Below are 18,755 nucleotides of genomic sequence, written 5' to 3' on the forward strand. Positions count from 1 at the left end.
CTCACTCTCCCTGACCTAGAAATGATACCTGACATTTCTGCTCTCACTTTTCACTGGCCAGAACTAGACACAATCTAACTGTAAGAAAGAGTAGAAAATGCAGGGGGGAACATCAATCGTCTTGTGAGTCTGCAGCCCAAGTACTTATGGCGATTTCTATCTCACATCACACGTTTATTTAACCGATGGTGCCTTGAGACCTTTGCTGCTGGATTGTAGCCTGATTGTGTAACTTCTTTGTTTCTTTAACTAGCTCTAATCATACTCTCTCCAATCTATTTCTGGGTCAGATGCCCAAGAGGGACAATCTGACTGGCTTGTTTATCATCCCTGTCTGTGTGGGCATAGCCTTTGTTTAAAGTCATCTGAAACACACTGGCCAGTCTATAGATGACTGCTCTTGCTTTTGTGCCCACACCAGTTTTAGCCATTTGTGGAAAGGAAATTGGGAATAAACTGAGTAGGAATTTGGAGATGAAATGAATAAATAAATTTGGTAGAATTATTTTAAATAATGAAGATTTTGAAACATCTAATAATGTTTTTGTTGTTATTGTTACTATATCACAATAACTGCAAAATCAAAAATTTTCAAGGTTTTGTAAAGAACTATAGCTGTACTTTTTCAAGCATATTCAAGTAATATGAATTAAAAGTTTTATCAGTCTATAAAGTGTATAAAATGCTACTTTCTTCATTTTTTAATAGCCAAATTTTATTTCTATTTTATGCCTCCATTCCATTGAGTCGATGAAAATTAGTTTTGTTAAATTTTAGGCCTCCCTTACCTGCCCAGTTTGCATAGACGATTCAAGGGGTTTAGTAGCATCAAGGCTTTGGAAGGTGTATAATCTTGCCCTCTATATATACCACCCCCCAACTTTCATGAGATACTAACTGTGACAGAGGTCACCACTTACTTACTGATAACCATTTTCTCTTTCTATAGTTAAAGAACCTCCTTATTTTTATCTGGGTACATGGCTACCCACACAGTGACTACATTTCCTACACTCTCCTAAAGCTAGGTAAGGCCATGCTCTTACATGACACCTGCTGGCCCCCAGCTTTCCACATTCCTGTTACTTTTTCACCCAGGATGGAATGAGGAAAGGGTTTTAGTGAACCAGTTTTGTTTCTGGGATGGTGAAGGGCAATATTCTGGTGGATGGCAGAGTAACGATTTTCTGGGTTCTTGGATGACCTGGTAGAGCAGACCACCTCTAGTCCCCTAGACTACTATTACTTTGAACTTCTAGGTGAGAGAAATGAGTGTTCTATCTTGTTTAAGGCTCTGTTATTTTGGTTATCTGTGAAAGCAGCTGAACCAATACCTTAAGGTGTACACCCACCTTCCAGGTAGTTCCTGCTGTGTCCTTCCTTGTTTCCCATAGCCAAGTCTCTTTCATCCAACTGCTACTCAATGCCTTACTCATGTAGCTCTTTTTGTGTTGCTAACATTCTAATGTTTCCCTACCAGCTGCACTATGAGAAACTCTGCTTCTGTGCTTGTCTTGCATTTCTGGCATCATTCTACTGCCACCACACCACTTGGTGGCTTTGGGAACTCTGGAACTCTCTAGGGGACCATCTGCCAGGACATAGCAGAGAGATTTTCCATCTACTCCTATACATGCTGGACATAGGAATTTAGAGTCCTACAGCTCTTAGATTCCATCTGGAGAGGGGGCAGAATATTCTGCTCTAGACTCTTTAAACATAGCTAGGCATTTCCATTATTCTTCCCTCTGAATCAACCAGAGGGTTTAGATTAGGATGAGAGTAGAGTTAGACTCAGGGTTTCTTCTCAGGGGAGCACTAGTGTCTTAGCTTTTCTTTCAAGTCTCCCTACTCTTCCTCATCAGACAAATCTTTTTGAGTATTAACAATATGGGACGTTTAGGCTTAACACGTCAGGTTTCCTTCTAAATCTTTTTGTCTTAATACCTGCCCTGAGTTTTAAAAATATTCTGTTTTCTGGATTCTGTGTGTCTTTCCTTCTCAGAGGCAATTAAGGCAGATGGTGATACATACAGTAATATAGATGGATGACAGAGTTAATATTAGAAAATTCACCTGTCATTTAAGTGGCAGCCAATAACACCAGATACTTGTCTTTTAGGAGTTTTTTTCAGTCACTAAATAGAAGTTTTTTTTATCATGGTGCAGTAGAAAGTTCATTGGCTCAAGATTTAGAAGATTTCGTTGCTGTGGCTCTGGTGTAGGCCGGTGGCTACAGCTCCGATTCAACCCCTAGCCTGGGAACCTCCATATGCCGCGGGAGCGGCCCAAGAAATAGCAACAACAACAACAACAACAAAAAAATAAACAAACAAACAAAAAAAAGATTTAGAAGATTTGTATTCTAAGTCCTAGTTTAGTCCACTCTTTGGAAGCAGACCCTCTAGGTCAATAGTAAAGTGCAATTGCAAATGCTTATTTTGTTTATCTATGGACTCTGATTCTGCTGATTGTGTAACATTGGGAAATTGACCTAGATTTCATGCTTCAGTTTTTACTGCGTATTTCCATAGCACTTTGTACCTCTGACACAGGGAACTTATGTGGAATAATAAAATATTCAATAAGTTAACTTAATAAGTTAATATTCAAATAGCACTTCTATGTGCCAAGAATTATTCCTAGTGTTTTACATATATTAATTCATTTGAGACTCATTTATGAGGTAGATGCTGAGATATAATCCAAAGTAGAGTCAGAATTTAAACATACACAATCTGGTGCCAGGGTCTGTGCTCTTAATTATTAAGCTAGACAGTCTCTTAAAATAGAGAATAATTTGAAGGCAAGGAATGAGAAATGTGTTATAACTATTGGAGTACTTTCCTAGCTTGATTTATAAGCACCAATCTTTCAAAAGTAAACTACGACTCAATTCTGCCTAAATTCTGCATAAATTATCCCAAATTTCAGGTATGCCAAAGAAGAGCTGAATGAATGTTAATAGTGCTATTATTACTATTATTAAGCTATTTTATTTTATTATTATTATTTTTTTGTCTTTTTGCCATTTCTTGGGCCGCATATGGAGTTTCCCAGGCTAAGGGTCTAATGGGAGCTGTAGCCACCGGCCTACGCCAGAGCCACAGCAACACGGGATTCCAGCCGTGTCTGCAACCTACACCACAGCTCGTGGCAATGCTGGATCGTTAACCCACTGAGCAAGGGCAGGGATTGAACCTGCAACCTCATGGTTCCTAGTCGGACTTGTTAACCACTGCGCCACAACGGGAACTCCTTATTAAGCTATTTTAAAATAAAATGAATAATAAATATGTTTATTTTAAAACTGCCTCCTTTCAAATGGATTTAGGTCAGGAATCAATATAAGCAACGCTTTAATTCCCACTCAGAAATAATAACTCAAAAATAGTATTAACTAAGTAATAGTTAAGAAATAATTTTGTTTTGTTTTGTTTTGTTTTTTGAGCTGTGTGAATTAAAAGTACTTTTACCCTGGCCAAACTGTGTAACTGAAATATAACTGCATGATAAAACTTTGTTGCCACCTAGTGTCAGTAAAGAACATTGCAGTAATGTTGCTTCTTTTTTCTTTTTCTTTTTTTGGTCACCTCACCACATACGGATTTCCTGGGCCAGGAATCAGATCTGAGCAGCAGTTGTGACCTATGCTGCAGCTGGAGCAACGACAGATCCTTTAACCCACTGTGCTGGGTAAGGGACCGAACCTGCATTCTGGCGTGCAGAGATGCAGCTGATACCGTTGTGCCACAGGGTCAACTCCTAATGTTGCTTTTCTGTCCCTCTTTGGCAGCTTCCTTCTATATTTACATTAATATTAACCTCCACTCCCAGGTGACACTGTTTGATTCCTTTACCAGTGATCACTGGTTCTGTAGACTATGATAATAATTTGATTTCAGAGCAACTCATTTCATGATATTTCTCTCTTCCAAAGCATGATTTATTTTATGAGAATGCTCTCAGGAGACCACAAGAATTTTCATCCAAGTTAGGGACAGTGTCTAAACAGTTTGAATATGCTCAGCCCTAAAAGATTCCTTTAACTTCAAGATGCTAAATATGGGAAAAAAATCTTCATGGTATATATCTGAATTGTTATGAAATGTTTTAGACATTCTGAAGAACATAAAGAATAAATATTTATGAACCCATTGTATTCATTATCTATTACTGTATCACAAGTTGCCTCAAAATGTAGCAGCTTAAACAGCAAACATTTATTATCTCACACAGTTTATGTGGAGGAGTCAGGGAGTGGCTTAGCTGGGTGGTTCAGGTTCAAGGGCTTTCAGGAAGTGCAGGCAAACTGTAGGCTGGGGATGGAGTCATCTCAAGCTGAACAGGAGCTAGAAAATCTGCTTCCAAGCTCACTTATGCTGTTGACAGGTTTCAGTTTCTTGCTGGCTGTTGGCCAGAGGCTCAGTTCCTCCACTAGTGGGCCTCTTTATAGGACTTGTTTCTCCCAGAGCAAGAGAGGAGAAGGAGTGGGGGAAGGAGAGGGGGAGAAGGGGGAAGAGAAAGAAGTGTGGGAGGATGAGCAGGAGGCTGGGAGTGAGGAAGAAGGAGGGAAGCCATAGTCTATTTTAAGAACCTAATCTCAGAAGTAACTTTCACTTCTACCATAGGTTATTGCTCACACAAACCAGCCTTGGTACCATGTGGCAGAGGACTACACAGGGGTATGATTAATAGGAGGCAGTCACCATTGATAATTGGGACCATCTTGAAGGCTACTACTATACCCAACATCAAGTTTAATAAGTGGTAACATGTTGCCCTGTTTGTATAACTACCTTATGGAATGTGTTTAGCCCAGGGCTAAACTATGGGAGATAGAAATGAGAAACTTTTTCTCACACAGTGGCTTTCAACTCACTCTGCTTAATCTCCCTTCCTTGCTGTGACCAACATCTCTGTAAGATCCTATAGCTTTTCGCTAACATTTTTTTAACTGTAAGAAGAGTCTGTTTTCAGACATGGAAAAGATTAACCTGATATCATATGTGGCTCAAATCTAAACTCTCTATATATTTTGGCTGCACCCAGGCATACAGAAGTTCCCGAACCCATGCCAGAGTCTCCTGCCTTTGCAATTCTCCAAAGCCACAGCAATGACAATGCCAGACCCTTAACCTGCTGAGTCATGAGGGAACTCCTCAAATCCCATATTTTTAACTCTTCTTACTGTTGCCTCTGTGAGGAAGGAGATCATAGTTTTCCCATCAGTGATTTTTCTGACTTGTTTTCGCCTCTTTCCCCCTTTCTAACTGCTCTAGTAGGGCATCCAGCATGTGGAGTAAAAAGAAGCAACAAAATGTTTGTGCTTAGCTGGTGTGATAAGCAGCCCCTTCTTGGAGTTCCCTTCGTGGCTCAGGGGTTAACAAACCTGACAAGGATCCATGAGGTTGTGGGTTCAATCCCTGGCCTTGCTCAATGGGTTAAAGATCTGGCATTGCCATGAGCTGTGGTGTAGGTTGTAGAGGTGGCTTGGATCCCGTGTTGCTATGACTGTGGTGTAGGCCAGCGGCTATAGCTCTGATTTGACCCCTAGTCTGGGAACCTCCATTTGCCACAGGTGTGGACCTAAAAAGCCAAAAAAAAAAAAAAAAAGGAGCCCCCTTCTTACCTACTGCTTGGCTGGGCCTTGTCCCCTCCATTAATCTAAGCATCCAAGTACAGGTTCTTCAGGAAGGGATGTATTGGGCTCCAAACTGTAATAGACATTCTCCAGTTGGCTTCTTGAAATTCGCTCTCATATTTGCACCACATCTTTGGGGCTACAACTTTTGCCTCAGGAAGCAGTGCTCTTGGGTAGCAGAGTCTCTTCAGGATGACTCATGTCCTTTTGGTCAATGGTAAAAGATGCATCATTTTCCTGTCAAAAGCTTACCCATCTCATCAACCCTCTATCCCCATCCTGTAACTGTGTGCTGTCCTAGCCAGTCTCCTGCCTTTGCAATTCTCCAGAGGGGCATAAAAGCCCAGGCACAGATGCTAGTAAACGCCTGCTGATGCTCAGCTGCTCTCCTGAACTCCAGTTCTTCAAGATGGTCTTGAAGCGGTGCCAGGGCCTGCAATGTCAGGGCTCTGTAAACATCTGGCCAGGAAGTGAGACACCAGTCTCCTCTCTGGTAGACACCCCTGGTCTCTGACTGATTTGCTTGGGGCTCGTCTCCTGACTTGGCAATGGGTGGGAAGCATCTCACCATAGAAGGGAGTGGGAGAGCCATAGCCTTTCTCCTCCTAAAAATCCCCTTCAAGGCACCTATCTAAAGCATCAATGAATGTATAGCATTCTCTTAAAATGTCTGGCGATTACTGATAGGCATTAAGATAGCTGAAGATCATTTTTTATAAAATTCTGCAGAAGAATGTGTCTAGTAAGTATCTTTGGCTTTAGGGCCTTAGCTGAATTTTAAAGATAATTAGGAAAATCCTTTTCAACATCCTATTAAATTTCTCTCAGGTTAAAAAAAAAAGTATAGAAATTTCTGGATTTCGTTGAAGTCCCCTGTGTACTTTTCCTCAATTCCACTCCCCTCTTTGCCATCCTAGAGAATAATCATTATCCTGAATGTTGTGTTTTTCAAGCCATGAATATTCAATACTTGTTCATTCAGGTTGCTAGAACAAAATACCACAGACTGGGTGACTTTTTAACAACAGAAATTTGTTATTCGCAGTTCTGGAGAATGGAAGACTGAATTCAAAATGCCAGTAGGGTAGAAGCAAGGGCCCTCTTCAGGGCCATGGACTTCTCCTATCCCACACAGTGGAAGGGGACAAAGGAGTTCTCTGGGTCCCTTATTAAGGCTTTAAGCTCATTCGTGAGGGCTCCACCCTCATGACTGAATCACCTCCTAATAGCACTGCATTGGGCATTATGATTTCAACATGTGAAATTACGATCTCAACAATCTCACCCCTAACTTGTTATTGTTCCAAGTGTTTTGTTCTCTTTTTAACATACAAAAGAGATTATTATTTATATTTATAAATGTCACTTTGTTATTTTTCTTCTTTTGCTTTTTATTAATTCTAAACTTAGACCCTTCATTTTTTTTACTAAAGTTTATTCTTTAATTACTGTTTTAGTGAGATTCTGTGGCTATTACACTCTTTGAGCCTTTTCTGAAAACATTTTTATTTTGCTCTTATTCTTATGTGATATTTTAGCCAGATACAAATTTCTACAGAAATATATAATGGTGATAAGAAATTTGCTATCTGCCTAGTTGCCATCCCTTTATGAAAAATTTTAGAGGCTTTTAATATTTTTCTCTTTATCTTTGTTTATCCTACTTGGTATCTGGATTAAAGTTTTACTCTGACGACTGATATCTTTCTTCAATTTTGGAAAACTTTCAACTATTATTTGTTTAAATATTGTTTCCCTTAAATTAATTCCAGTTTTTTCTAGTGAAGCTCCTATCTTATGCATGTCAAAGTCCTTCAGTTAATCTCATTTCTTTTAACTATATAAATTTCAAAATTTTAATGTCTTTGTCTCTCTGCTGTGTTTCAGGTAAGATTTTCACTGTCTTCCAATTCACTAAATTTTCTGTCTAGTGTGTATGGAATAGAGTAGTCCTTATTATTGAATTTTAATTGCAATGACTCTATTTTTACCTCTAAGATTTAAATGTGATTCTTAAATAACTTTTTTTTCTTTGCTTTTTTTTTGGTTTTGCTTCACAAATTCTTGTTTCATAAGAGGAAATGTATTCCTCATTGAATTACTAAATATACCTATTCTCAAATTTTGTCAGATTCTTTCAGATTTTTATTTTATTTTTTTTTAGGGACACATCTGCTGCATGTGGAAGTTCTCAAGCTAAGGGTCAAATTGGAGCTGCAGCTGCCGGCCTGAGCCACAGCCACAGCAATGTGGGATTGGAGCCACATCTGCACACCACAGCTTGCATCAACGCCGGATCCTTAACCCACTCAGTGAGGCCAGGGACTGACTCTGCATACTCAAGGATACTAGTCACGTTCTTAACCCAGTGAGCTACAACAGGAACTCCCAGACTCTTTTAGATATTAATTTGTCTTGCATTACAGAATTTTTGGCTTTCTTTGCATCAGATTTTTGTTGTTGTTGTTGTTGCTTTTTAGGGCTGCACCTGTGACATGTGGAAGTTCCCAGGCAGCTAGGGGTCAAATTGGAGTTGTAGCTGCCTGTTTACAGCATTGCCACAGTAACACTGGATCTGAGCCGCATCTGTGACCTATACCACAGCTCAGGGCCATACCAGATCCTAACCCACTGAGCAAGGCCAGGGATCGAACCCGTGTCCTCATGGATACTAGTCAGGTTTGTTACTGCTGAGCCACAACACAAACTCCTGCATTAGACAGTTTCATGGCTTTGGAAGTTTGCTTTGTAGGCGCATTTTGAGGCACGTATATATTTCTGAATACTCTCCTTCTACTCTTCTGAGGATGAGGTGGGGTCTGTGATTTATAGAAAGCAATGCTTATTTTATGAGCCGATTATAAAGTTTTAATTTAGACCCACGAATAATTCCACTTTGTTATCTTTTTGTCATTAGTAAAGTCTTATTTTGTTGCCTCAGGCTTGTTGATGCCCATGAAAGTGTTTCATGTCCTTATTTGGGCTCAAGTGTTTAAGAAGTGGCTCAGGACAGGATGGGAGAAACTGCAGTAATTAGTGAGAGATCTCCAAGGGAAACATGAATTTTGGGAAACGTGTTGACTTTCTCAATCTTTTAAGACAAGATGTTTTGGTCAATCTTTATATTCTTTATTTGTTCAGATAAGAGGATTTGGTCGATCTTTATTTTCTGTTGTTTCTATTACAGAAACAAATCATTTGTGTTCCCACACTGCCCTCTGCCACTCAATATAATATTATACTATCATATGAAATAAGCTTTCAAATTACACTTACCAGTCTGAAGAATCTGACACGTTTGCTCCTTCTTATTTGAGGATGACTGGCTGGGAACACAATCTCCCTATCTCTTCCCATTTTGAGAGTCTCTTTCTTGTCAGTAATGGGCATTCTGTTTTATTAAGGAAAGTAACAGTTTTCCTTTCAGAGGATGGAACCAACACAAAATTCCTATACCTTTGTGGTACAGTCACTCAATGATACCTTATACAGCAATGAGAATTAATGATCTACATCTATATTCAATCACCCAGATGAATCCTCTTTTTTTGGGGAGGGCGCACCTGCGGCATATGGAGGTTCCCAGGCTAGGGGTCTAATCAGAGCTATAGCTGCCAACTTTTGCCACAGCCACAGCAATGCCAGATCCGAGCTGCATCTGCAACCTACACTGCAGCTCACAGCACTGGGTCCTTAACGCACTGACTGAGGCCAGGGATCAAACCTACAACCTCATGGTTCCTACTTGGATTCGTTTCCGCTGCACCACCATGGGAGCTCTGAATCTTCTAAATATAATGGTAAGTGAAATACTACTTACCACATTTGTAAGTGGTAGTGTGCTGGTGTGAGTGGATGGGGGGGTCTAGTCTCTCCCAGGTGTAGGCAATAAGGATGTGCACTGTATGCAGAGAATTTAAAAACAATAATAAACCTGACTAAAAATCAGTTTTTCCTTTTTCATTATCACCATGTGCTGTCATTCACAGCATCATAAGTGATAAATACTTCTTCCTGCTGGGAACGAAGTATTCTTTCCTCACCTCCACTCACAGCTGCCCCATCATTGGAGTGAAAGAAACCTGCCACAAAAGCATATATACTATGTAACTATATACATAGGTTACAGACACAGGCAAAACTAATCTATGCTGTTAGCAGCCACAATAGTTTTTTTAACTCTTTGAGGGTAATGACTGGAATGGAGCACAAAAAAATTCTAGGGGCTGAAAGTGTCCTGGATGTTGGTTACAGGGGTGTGTTCAATTTGTGAAAATTTGTTGAGCTGTATTCTTATGATCAGTGTACTTCTCAGAATATTATACTCCAATAAAATACTTTTTTTTTAAAGCTACAACTGGTCTTCCCATTGTGGTGCAACAGAAATGAATCCAACTGGTATACATGAAGATGTGGGTTTATTCCCTGGCCTCGCTCAGTGGGTTAAGGATGTGGTGTTGCTGTGAGCTGTGGTGTAGGTCACAGATACGACTTGGATTCTATGTTGCTGTGGCTGTGGTGAGGGCTGGCAGCTACAGCTCTGATTTGACCCCTAGCCTGGGTTTACTTTTGGGTTTCCATATGCTGGAGAGCAGCCCTAAAAAGCAAAAAAATAAAAAGCTACAACTTAGTTTAAAAAAATTAGATGCACTTAAAAATGATCATTTTGCCCAGGAATGTATTTCTGGCTTGATTTGGGGAGGAAATCTTCTGTTGGCTTTGATGGAAATTTCTATTAGGATCACTCAACAACCTATAACTACAAACTTTTAGAATCATGTCCTAGAAATTCAGCACAGACATTTACTGAGTGCTTTTGACATGGAAGAGGTACCGAGCTCCATGCTCTGCTGAGAAGATAAAGGAGCTGCTGCTTCTGCTGAGAAGAAAAACCATCTTATAAAGCAGTGGAACTGCTTGGGATTCGGTCACATGAAAATAGACATTTACCTTTAAACACAGATGGCAGATAACCTGTAATCTCTCTCCTTTGCTATTTCTGTGGAGTGTGAATTCTTTTTGAGGTCACTAATTTTGCAGAAGAGGGACAGTGTTGGGGCTGGGAAGAATGAGAGTAGGTGGGTGGAGTAGATAAATGCCAAAAGCAGCAGCTAAGGAAGAGCAAGAGAAGGAGAAAAGGCATTGCTCCTTCTATCCCCATTAAGCAGAGTAGATACAGAGATTAAAAAGAACCAAACCATCACTCACTGTCACTGAATAACAGAAAGGACATCCCTTCACTCCAACAAAAAGTAGGAAGGATGTCACCTCAGGAAAGAGGGCTCTTGTTTAAATTAAGTTTAACTTTATGAAAAATTCACTTCATTATACTTATTTTTTATATTCTTCTGTGAACTGGTAAAGCTTCATCACTATCTGGTATTTGAGAAGGACCTCTGCTCTAACACAGAAGTCAGCCAATTATTTCCACAAAGGGTGATAAAAGATATCTTAGGCTTTGGGAAACATACTCTCTTTTGCAACCACTCAACACTACCGCTGTAGCATGAAGCAGCAATGGACAACATATAATGAATGGGTGTGGCTGTGCATTACAAAACTTTCAGAGACTAAAATTTTTGGACAATAAATTTAAATTTCATATGACTTCTTGGGTCACAAATATTCTTGTTTTGATCCTCCCCCTCTTCTAACCACTTAAAAAGGCAAAAGCCATTCTTAATTTGCAAAACCAAAGTGTTTGCAAAACAGATGGGCTGGATTTGTCCTGCAGGCTGTAGTTTGGATTCTGGAGCTTTATTCTGACATCTGCACCTTTACTCAAGCTATTTCCATTGCAAGTCGTGTCTTCCTGGACTTCTTTCAGTCTCTTAAAGAACCTCTCCTCCAATAGCTCTTCTATTCTCATTCTTTCTGTTGAGTTCTGTCCAAATGTTTTGGTGGGTCTCCTTCACACGCTGACTTATAGTGGCTCTGCCTATTGTTAGCTGAGGATCTTGGGCAAACTTTTTTTTTTTTTAAACAACAATCATCACAACCAAAATTTTATAGTATTTCCATCCCAAACCCCTCAGTGCATCCCCCCACCCTCCAACCTGTCTCATTTGGAAACCATAAGTTTTTCAAAGTCTGTGAGTCAGTATCTGTTCTGCAAAGAAGTTCATTATGTCTTTTTTTTTTTTTAAGATTCCACATGTAGGTGATAGCATTTGATGTTGGTGTCTCACTGCCTGACTGACTTCACTTAGCATAATTTCTAGGTCCATCCATGTTGCTACAAATGCTGTTATTTCTTTCCTTTTAATGGCTGAGGAATATTCCATTGTGTACACGTACCACATCTTCTTTATCCATTCCTCTGTTGATGGACATTTAGGTTGTTTCCATGTCTTGGCTATTGTATATAGTGTTGCAATGAATACTGGAGTACACATGTCTTTTCCAGTCATGGTTTCCTCTGGCTAGATACTGGGCAAACAATTTAATATCCTTTAGTTTTGGGTTTCTCATCTGTAAGATGGAGGTAATACTAGTACCTATATCAAGGTACCGTGTGTGTGTGTGTGTGTGTGTGTGTGTGTGTGTGTGTGTGTGTGTGCGCGCGCGCACGCGCATGAAATGAAATGGTGCATATAAAGCACTCAGCACAGTGTAAGAAGTTCTAAATGCTCACTAGTCTTATTTAACGTTACCTAAGTACTTATGCTATTTAAGTGTTTTGTATGTAACAGTTTTTTTTTTTTGTTTGTTTTTAGGGCTGCACTTGAGGCATATGGAAGTTTCTAGGCTAGGGGATCAAATCAGAGCTGCAGCTGCAGGCCTACGGAACAGCCACAGCAAAGCCAGATACGAGCTGTATCTGTGACCTACGTTGCAACTTTCGGCAATGCCGGATTCTTAACCCACTGAGTGAGGCCAGGGATCAAACCTGCATCCTCATGGATACTAGTCGGGTTACCACTATGCCACAATAGGAACTCCTTGTATGTAATATTTCTGTTCCTTCATTTAAAGCATCTTGGACACCAATGTTTTGAGTCCTCACAGCAATAACTTAGGGTTCTATTTAAAGCAGGTGTGATATCAATCTTGAAAGTAAAAAATTAGTCAAATTTAAGAAAATTTAAAATTTCTAGAAAGTTATATGAAAGATAGGAATCATAAAAGTAACCCAGGCCTTATATCTACTGCTGGAAATAATAGGGCAGCCTTGCATGTCACTCTCAGGCTCTCAGTTTGATGCCTCTTCAAATTCTTGTTCTTTTGGGGAAATGTTAAATGCTCCTTGTGGGAGTGGCAAAGCCAGTCCCCTCATCTGTTAGCCCTTATCAAGAGCACTTCCCTGCTAGACCCAAACTTGCTCATCTCTCCCATAATTTTAACTTGGTAGCTAACTAGGCATCCCTCCACTCCCTTACCAGGCACTTAAGACCAACTGCACAAATCCCTGTGGTATCTTACCATCTCCAAGTGACTTTTTAACGTTTTCCTCTCAATCAGTCACATTCTCCATGAAAGAAATTTCGATAAATACAGTACTTTGTGTTTGGATATATTTCCTGAGGTAACTTAGTGCCTGCCTGCCTCTTAATCTAGCTCATTGTTCTGGGATCTGGTTGCTAGTGGGTTTGGGATAAAAGCGTTTGCTCCTTGGGGAGGAAATTGCAGTGTCTGTTTTAGATTTTGTCCTCTGGTCCAGCAAGGGGAGAGAGGGATCTCAGGCAGAGAGGAAGCTGTTTCTGAAGATGCCCTGTGAGATACTGGGGTAAGCTGCTATTTGGATGTAAAAGAGGGACACTGGATTGGGTGAGAGAGGCATTCTCTGTACTTCTGGATGGCTCTTCTGTGCCTGAGGGCTTGGAGGGTAGGCCCAAACAAGTGTGTCATTCTGTCTGACGGAAAGTGACTGACAATAGGCTTCAGAGGTGTGACGAGGAAACACGTGGAGAAGGCCTTGGCTACAAACCTTCTCCAGGCACTTGTTTCACTGGGAGTGAAACCTGGTAGTGGAGAAACAACTGGTGTGGAGAGTGTGTGGATATTAGGAACATGGGCTTTGGAGTGAGATGCTCTACCACTTACCAATAATTTGGGGCTATTTCTATGTCTATAAATAGAGAATACTTAAACTGCATAGGGTTGTTGAAAAGATTACATTAATACTGTAAAGCATGTGGTAAGTGACATTAAAATATCAAAAAGAGACATGGGTCAGTAACATAAGAGATGTTCCTGGCAACATGACCCCATTTGAATCTATAAAGAGTAGTCTGGCATTTAGACACATGAGTCACATATGTTTCCATGTGCCTTGGGTGGCCATGAAATTAAGTGGGTTTATCCCCCCCTTTTAAAAACCACATCTCTTTAATAGAAAACTGCAGCAAACGCCATGCAATATGTGAAAAGGACGACTTATTTATTATCACTACATGTCAAAAACCATCTGGACCATTTTCTTGTAGCAGATGTTTGCCAAATTAACTTTGGAAACAGAGAATTCATGTAGAGTATTTCTGTTAGCACAATGAATGCAACTAGGACACATACAGATAAATTTTTCAAAACAATATTAAGCCATATTATAGTCAGGTAAAAAACCATGGTGACTGCACACATTTGTAGAATTTTCAGTGTGCTCAGGAAATGTCAATAACCTATCTCCTAACTGAAAAGAAATTCATTTAAAAGTGATCTGAAATTCAGAACAAAACTTGACCATGAAGATTTAAAAACATTTAATTTCTGTTGTTTGTGGTAATGTAATAATATGATTTATAATAAAAAATATTTGGTTATTGTACCATTCCTAACACAAAGCTCCTAAAACTTTTGGAATTTCCTGTGAAGAGAGTGATTAAGGTGTCTTTTGTTATGTTAATGAGGTGGCTTTTGAAAAGCTGCTAAGGATGGGAGCTGGTTGCCAGTGGAGCCAATGAAGGGAATAGAGGCTTAGAACTTTCAGCCCCAACCCCAACCTCCTGGGAGGAGAAAGGGTCTGGAGATAAGAGTTCAATCATCAATTGCCAATGATTTAATCAATCATGCCTATGTAATGAAGCCTCCATATGTGAACTGGAGACTGGCACTTGCCATCTGCCTCTATAGGGACTGAATCATGAGCAACTGCTGCTGCCGACCGTCAACACCCCCTGAAAGAGCTCAGGGTGGAGATCAGGAGTGAGACACTGTGCTGTGGGAAAACTGGCCGAACAGACCTTCGGATAGTTAGATATTTTCAGGAGAAAATTTTAGGAGCCCAATTCTTGCATCTCCTCCTATCTAGAAAAGCACTAAAATCCTTCATGGTGATATCTGCTTCTCGTGACTAGCAGTAACCTTCATGAGACTAGCAGCAACCTTCTGTTAAATGTGTTCTTGGTTGCATGTACCTTCCCCTGCACCAAAATCACATATATACTTGTTGGACTTTAAGGCCTCTTCCAGGAGATAGAACTCAAAGCCTCTGGTCAAGACAGGAATTACCAGACCTTTATCATTGCCTCATCTGTCTCACTGTAATGTCCCCTCCCCAACGCAGAGCAATCTGCCTACTTCCTCTTGCTTCATATTAGGAAAGGTATGTGGCCCACTCCTCACCCCACCCCTATAGGGGCAATATAGGCCCCAACCAACCAGCAAGTGTACTGTAAGCCCTCTTTTCCCAGTCAATCAGCAGGTCAGCAGGTATATCACAAAGACCTCTCCTTTCCCCCTAGGTTATAAAAACAGACATAACCGTACACTCAGCTTCGGCTGTGATTGTGAGGAAGTCATCCTGCTGCACTAGCAGTGTCTCTTATCTCAATAAACTTCTCTTTCTTTTCACCTGGATATGCTGGAAAGTTCTTTTTCTGGCCTGCATGTACAGAACACAACAGTACTGACATTCCCCCTCCCTCTTTGGAGTGGTATTTCAGAGCTATCTGAAATGCTGCCTCCTGGGATCTAGTCCTCATTTTGCCCCCAATAAAACTTAAATCTCAACTTTTAGGTTGTGTGTGTGTGTACATATATTTTTTCTTTTTAAGGCTGCATCCTCAGCATATGGAAGTTCCCAGGCTAGGGGCCAAATTGGAGCTACAGCTGCCAGCCTACACCACAGCCACAGCAACTCAAGATCCGAGCCAAGTCTGCAACCTACACCATAGCCCACGGCAATGCCAGATCCTTAACCCACTGAGCAAGGCCAGTGTTCGAACCTGTATCCTTATGGATCCTGGTTGGGTTGTTACTGCTGAGCCACAATGAGAACTCTCAGGTTGTACATGATCTTTAAGTCGACACCCCAGAGACTGGAGCTGGGAGTGCTTTTGGTTGGTGAACATGTGGAGATTTGGGGAGAGTGATGTACTTAGAGGGGGCAAGGAAGCTCTGTGCCTTTTCTACATATACTTCCCTATATATCTCTTCCCTTTGCCTGTTCCCAAGTTACATCCTTTTTATAATAAATCAGTACACTAATAAGTAAAAAAACAAAAACAAACAAACAAACAAAACCCTCTGAATTCTGTGAGCCACTCTAGGAAATTAATTGAACCTACAAATGGGATTATTGGAACTTCCAATCATTAGCCACTTGGTCTGAAGCACAGGTAACCACCTGAATTTGCCTCTGAAATAGGGGGGAGTGGGAGAGGGAAAGTCCTGTAGGACTGAGCCCTTAACCTGTGGGACCTGATGTTATCTCCAGGTAGATAGCCTTAGAATTGAGGTAAATTGTAGGACATCCAGCTGATGTTGGAGAACCACTTGGTGTGGGGGAAAAAACCCACACTGAAATTGAGTGCAGAGTCTTATTAAGAAATAGAGTTTGGAAGTTCCCTTTGTGGCTCAGCGGTTAACGATCCCAGACAGGATCCATGAAGATGCAGGTTCAATCCCTGGCCTTACTCAGTGGGTTAAGGATCTGGCGTTGCTGTGGCTGTGGTGTAGGCTGGAAGCTGCAGCTCCGATTCAATGATTCAACCCCGAGCCTGGGCATGGCCCTAAAAAACCAAAAAAAAAAAAAAAAAAAAAAAAAAGAGAGAGAGAGAGAAATAGAGTTCTGTTGATTTGTAAGGAATGTCTAATTCTCTTTCATTCACAAACAAGCTGTGCTAGTACCTGGAATAGAGTCTTTTAAGAATTAGCCTCTTGGAATTCCCGTCGTGGCGCAGGGGAAATGAATCCAACTAGGAACCATGAAGTTTCGGGTTTCAACCCTTGCCTTGCTCAGTGGGTTAAGAATCTGATGTTGCTGTGAGCTGCAGTGTAGGTCGGCTCACATGTTGCACTGCTGTGGCTGTGGCTGTGGCTGGCAGATGTGGCTGATTGGACCCCTAGCCTGCAAACCTCCATATGTGGCAGGTGCGGCCCTAAAAATAGAAAAGACCAAAAAAAAAAAAAAAAAAAAAAGAATTAGCCTCTGCAAAATTGCAGCAATATTTTGAAAGTTATGCCTCTTAAGGGAAAGAAAACAAAAGCAAAAATAAACAAATAAACTTAAAAACTTAAAAGCTTTTGCAGAACAAAGGAAACCACTGACAAAATTAAAAGACAGCTTATTGAATGGAAGAAAATATTTGCAAATGACATCACTGATAAGGGATTAATACCCAAAATGTATAAACAGCCTATACAACTTAACACCAAGAGAACAATCTGGTTAAAAATGGGCAGAAGACCTGAATAGACATATTTCCAAAGCAGAAATGGAGATAGTCAACAGGCACATGAAAAGATACTCAACATGGCTAATCATCAGGAAAATGCAAATCAAAACCATAATCAGATATCACCTCACACCTTTAAGGATAGTTATCAAAAAGAACACAGGAGGTCCCACTGTGGTACAGAGGGTTAATGATCTGGTGTTGTTTCTCTGGTGGTGTGGGTTTGATCCCCAGCCAGATGCTGTGGGTTAAAGATTTGACATTGCTGTGGTATAGGTCACAGATGCAGCTCAGATTTGATTCCTGACCTGGGAACTTCCACATGAGTAGGTGCAGCTATAAAAGGCAGGACAAAAAAAAACCACAAAAACACAAATAACAAATGTTGATGCGGATGTGGAGAAAAGGGAACCCAAGTATACTATTGATGGGAATGTATATTGGTGCAGGCACTGTGGAAAACAAGAGGTTTCTCAAAAAACTAAAACTACAACTACCATATGGCTCAGCAGTTAGCTCCAGCGTATATATCTGAAAAAACAAAAACACTAATTTGAAAAGATACATGAACCTCAATGGTCACAGCATTATTTACAATTGCCAATATATGGAAACAACCTAAGTATCCATCAACAGAATAATGGATTAAGAAGATGTGAAATATATATACAATGGAAAACTGCTCAGCCTTAAAAAAAATGAAATTTTACCATTTGCAACAACACAGATGGACTGGGAGGGTATCCTTAGAGAAATAAGTTGGACAGAGAAAGACAAATGATACCATTTATATGTGGAATAAAAAAAAAACAATGAGTATAACAAAAAAGAAGCAGTCTCACAGATAGAACAAACTAGTGGTTACCAATGGGGAGAGGGATGGGGCAGGGGAAATACAGGGGTAGAGGCTTAAGTACAAACTACTGTTTATAAAATAAACAAGCTACAAGGGTATATTGTACAGCATAGGGAATATAGCCGATATTTTGTAATAATTACAAATAGATTGGAATCTTTAAAAACTGAATCACTACGTTGTGCACCTGAAACATATAATATTGTAAACCAACCATACCTCAATTTAAAAAAAGAGAAAGAGAAAAAAAGAATTAGCCTCTGCCCTCAGGGATCTTTTAGTCTAATTGTGAATCAGTTAAAGCAACACATCCAACTTGGTAAAAGGCTAAGATTCAGGTGTGTCTTGTGTCTTATGGAAATCGGGGCTGAGGGGCTGGGGAACACTTCTTGAAGAGGGTGAAACTTGAGAGGTGAGGCAAAGGTTGTCAGCAAAAAAGCAGGCTGGGGTAGGGTAGGCCATCATCAGCAACTTGTCAGTATTTCTGTCATCCACATAGACAGGACAATAGAATGATAATGACTGTAAAATCCAATAGCTTTAAAAATGTCAATCTTGTAGTTCCCCGGTGGCTCAGCCAGTTAAGGGTCTGGCGTTTCCACTGCAGCAGCTTGGGTCGCTGCTCCTGCAAGGGTTCTAT

The 18,755-nt window shown here is 40.4% G+C and overlaps 2 long non-coding RNA genes across 4 annotated transcripts in view; one reads left to right on the top strand and one right to left on the bottom strand.

The window, feature by feature from the left end:
* LOC102165048 (uncharacterized) overlaps positions 1–18,755 on the top strand; it is a 1,242,341-nt gene that overhangs the window by 641,550 nt on the left and 582,036 nt on the right. Inside the window, exon 2 of the long non-coding RNA XR_014827977.1 lies at positions 9,231–9,444. This is a non-coding gene — a long non-coding RNA (uncharacterized LOC102165048). The remainder of the gene's footprint in view (positions 1–9,230; positions 9,445–18,755) is intronic.
* LOC146396848 (uncharacterized) overlaps positions 1–18,755 on the bottom strand; it is a 106,836-nt gene that overhangs the window by 87,449 nt on the left and 632 nt on the right. For all 3 annotated transcript variants that reach the window (XR_014827986.1, XR_014827988.1, XR_014827987.1), the window contains exon 2: positions 8,921–9,035. This is a non-coding gene — a long non-coding RNA (uncharacterized LOC146396848). The remainder of the gene's footprint in view (positions 1–8,920; positions 9,036–18,755) is intronic.

The sequence above is a fragment of the Sus scrofa genome, chromosome 14, assembly GCF_054392235.1.
Source record: "Sus scrofa isolate SSC_HxYL_T2T_F1_AM1 chromosome 14, Sscrofa_HxYL_maternal_Yorkshire_Landrace_v2.0, whole genome shotgun sequence".
NCBI lineage: Eukaryota > Metazoa > Chordata > Mammalia > Artiodactyla > Suidae > Sus > Sus scrofa.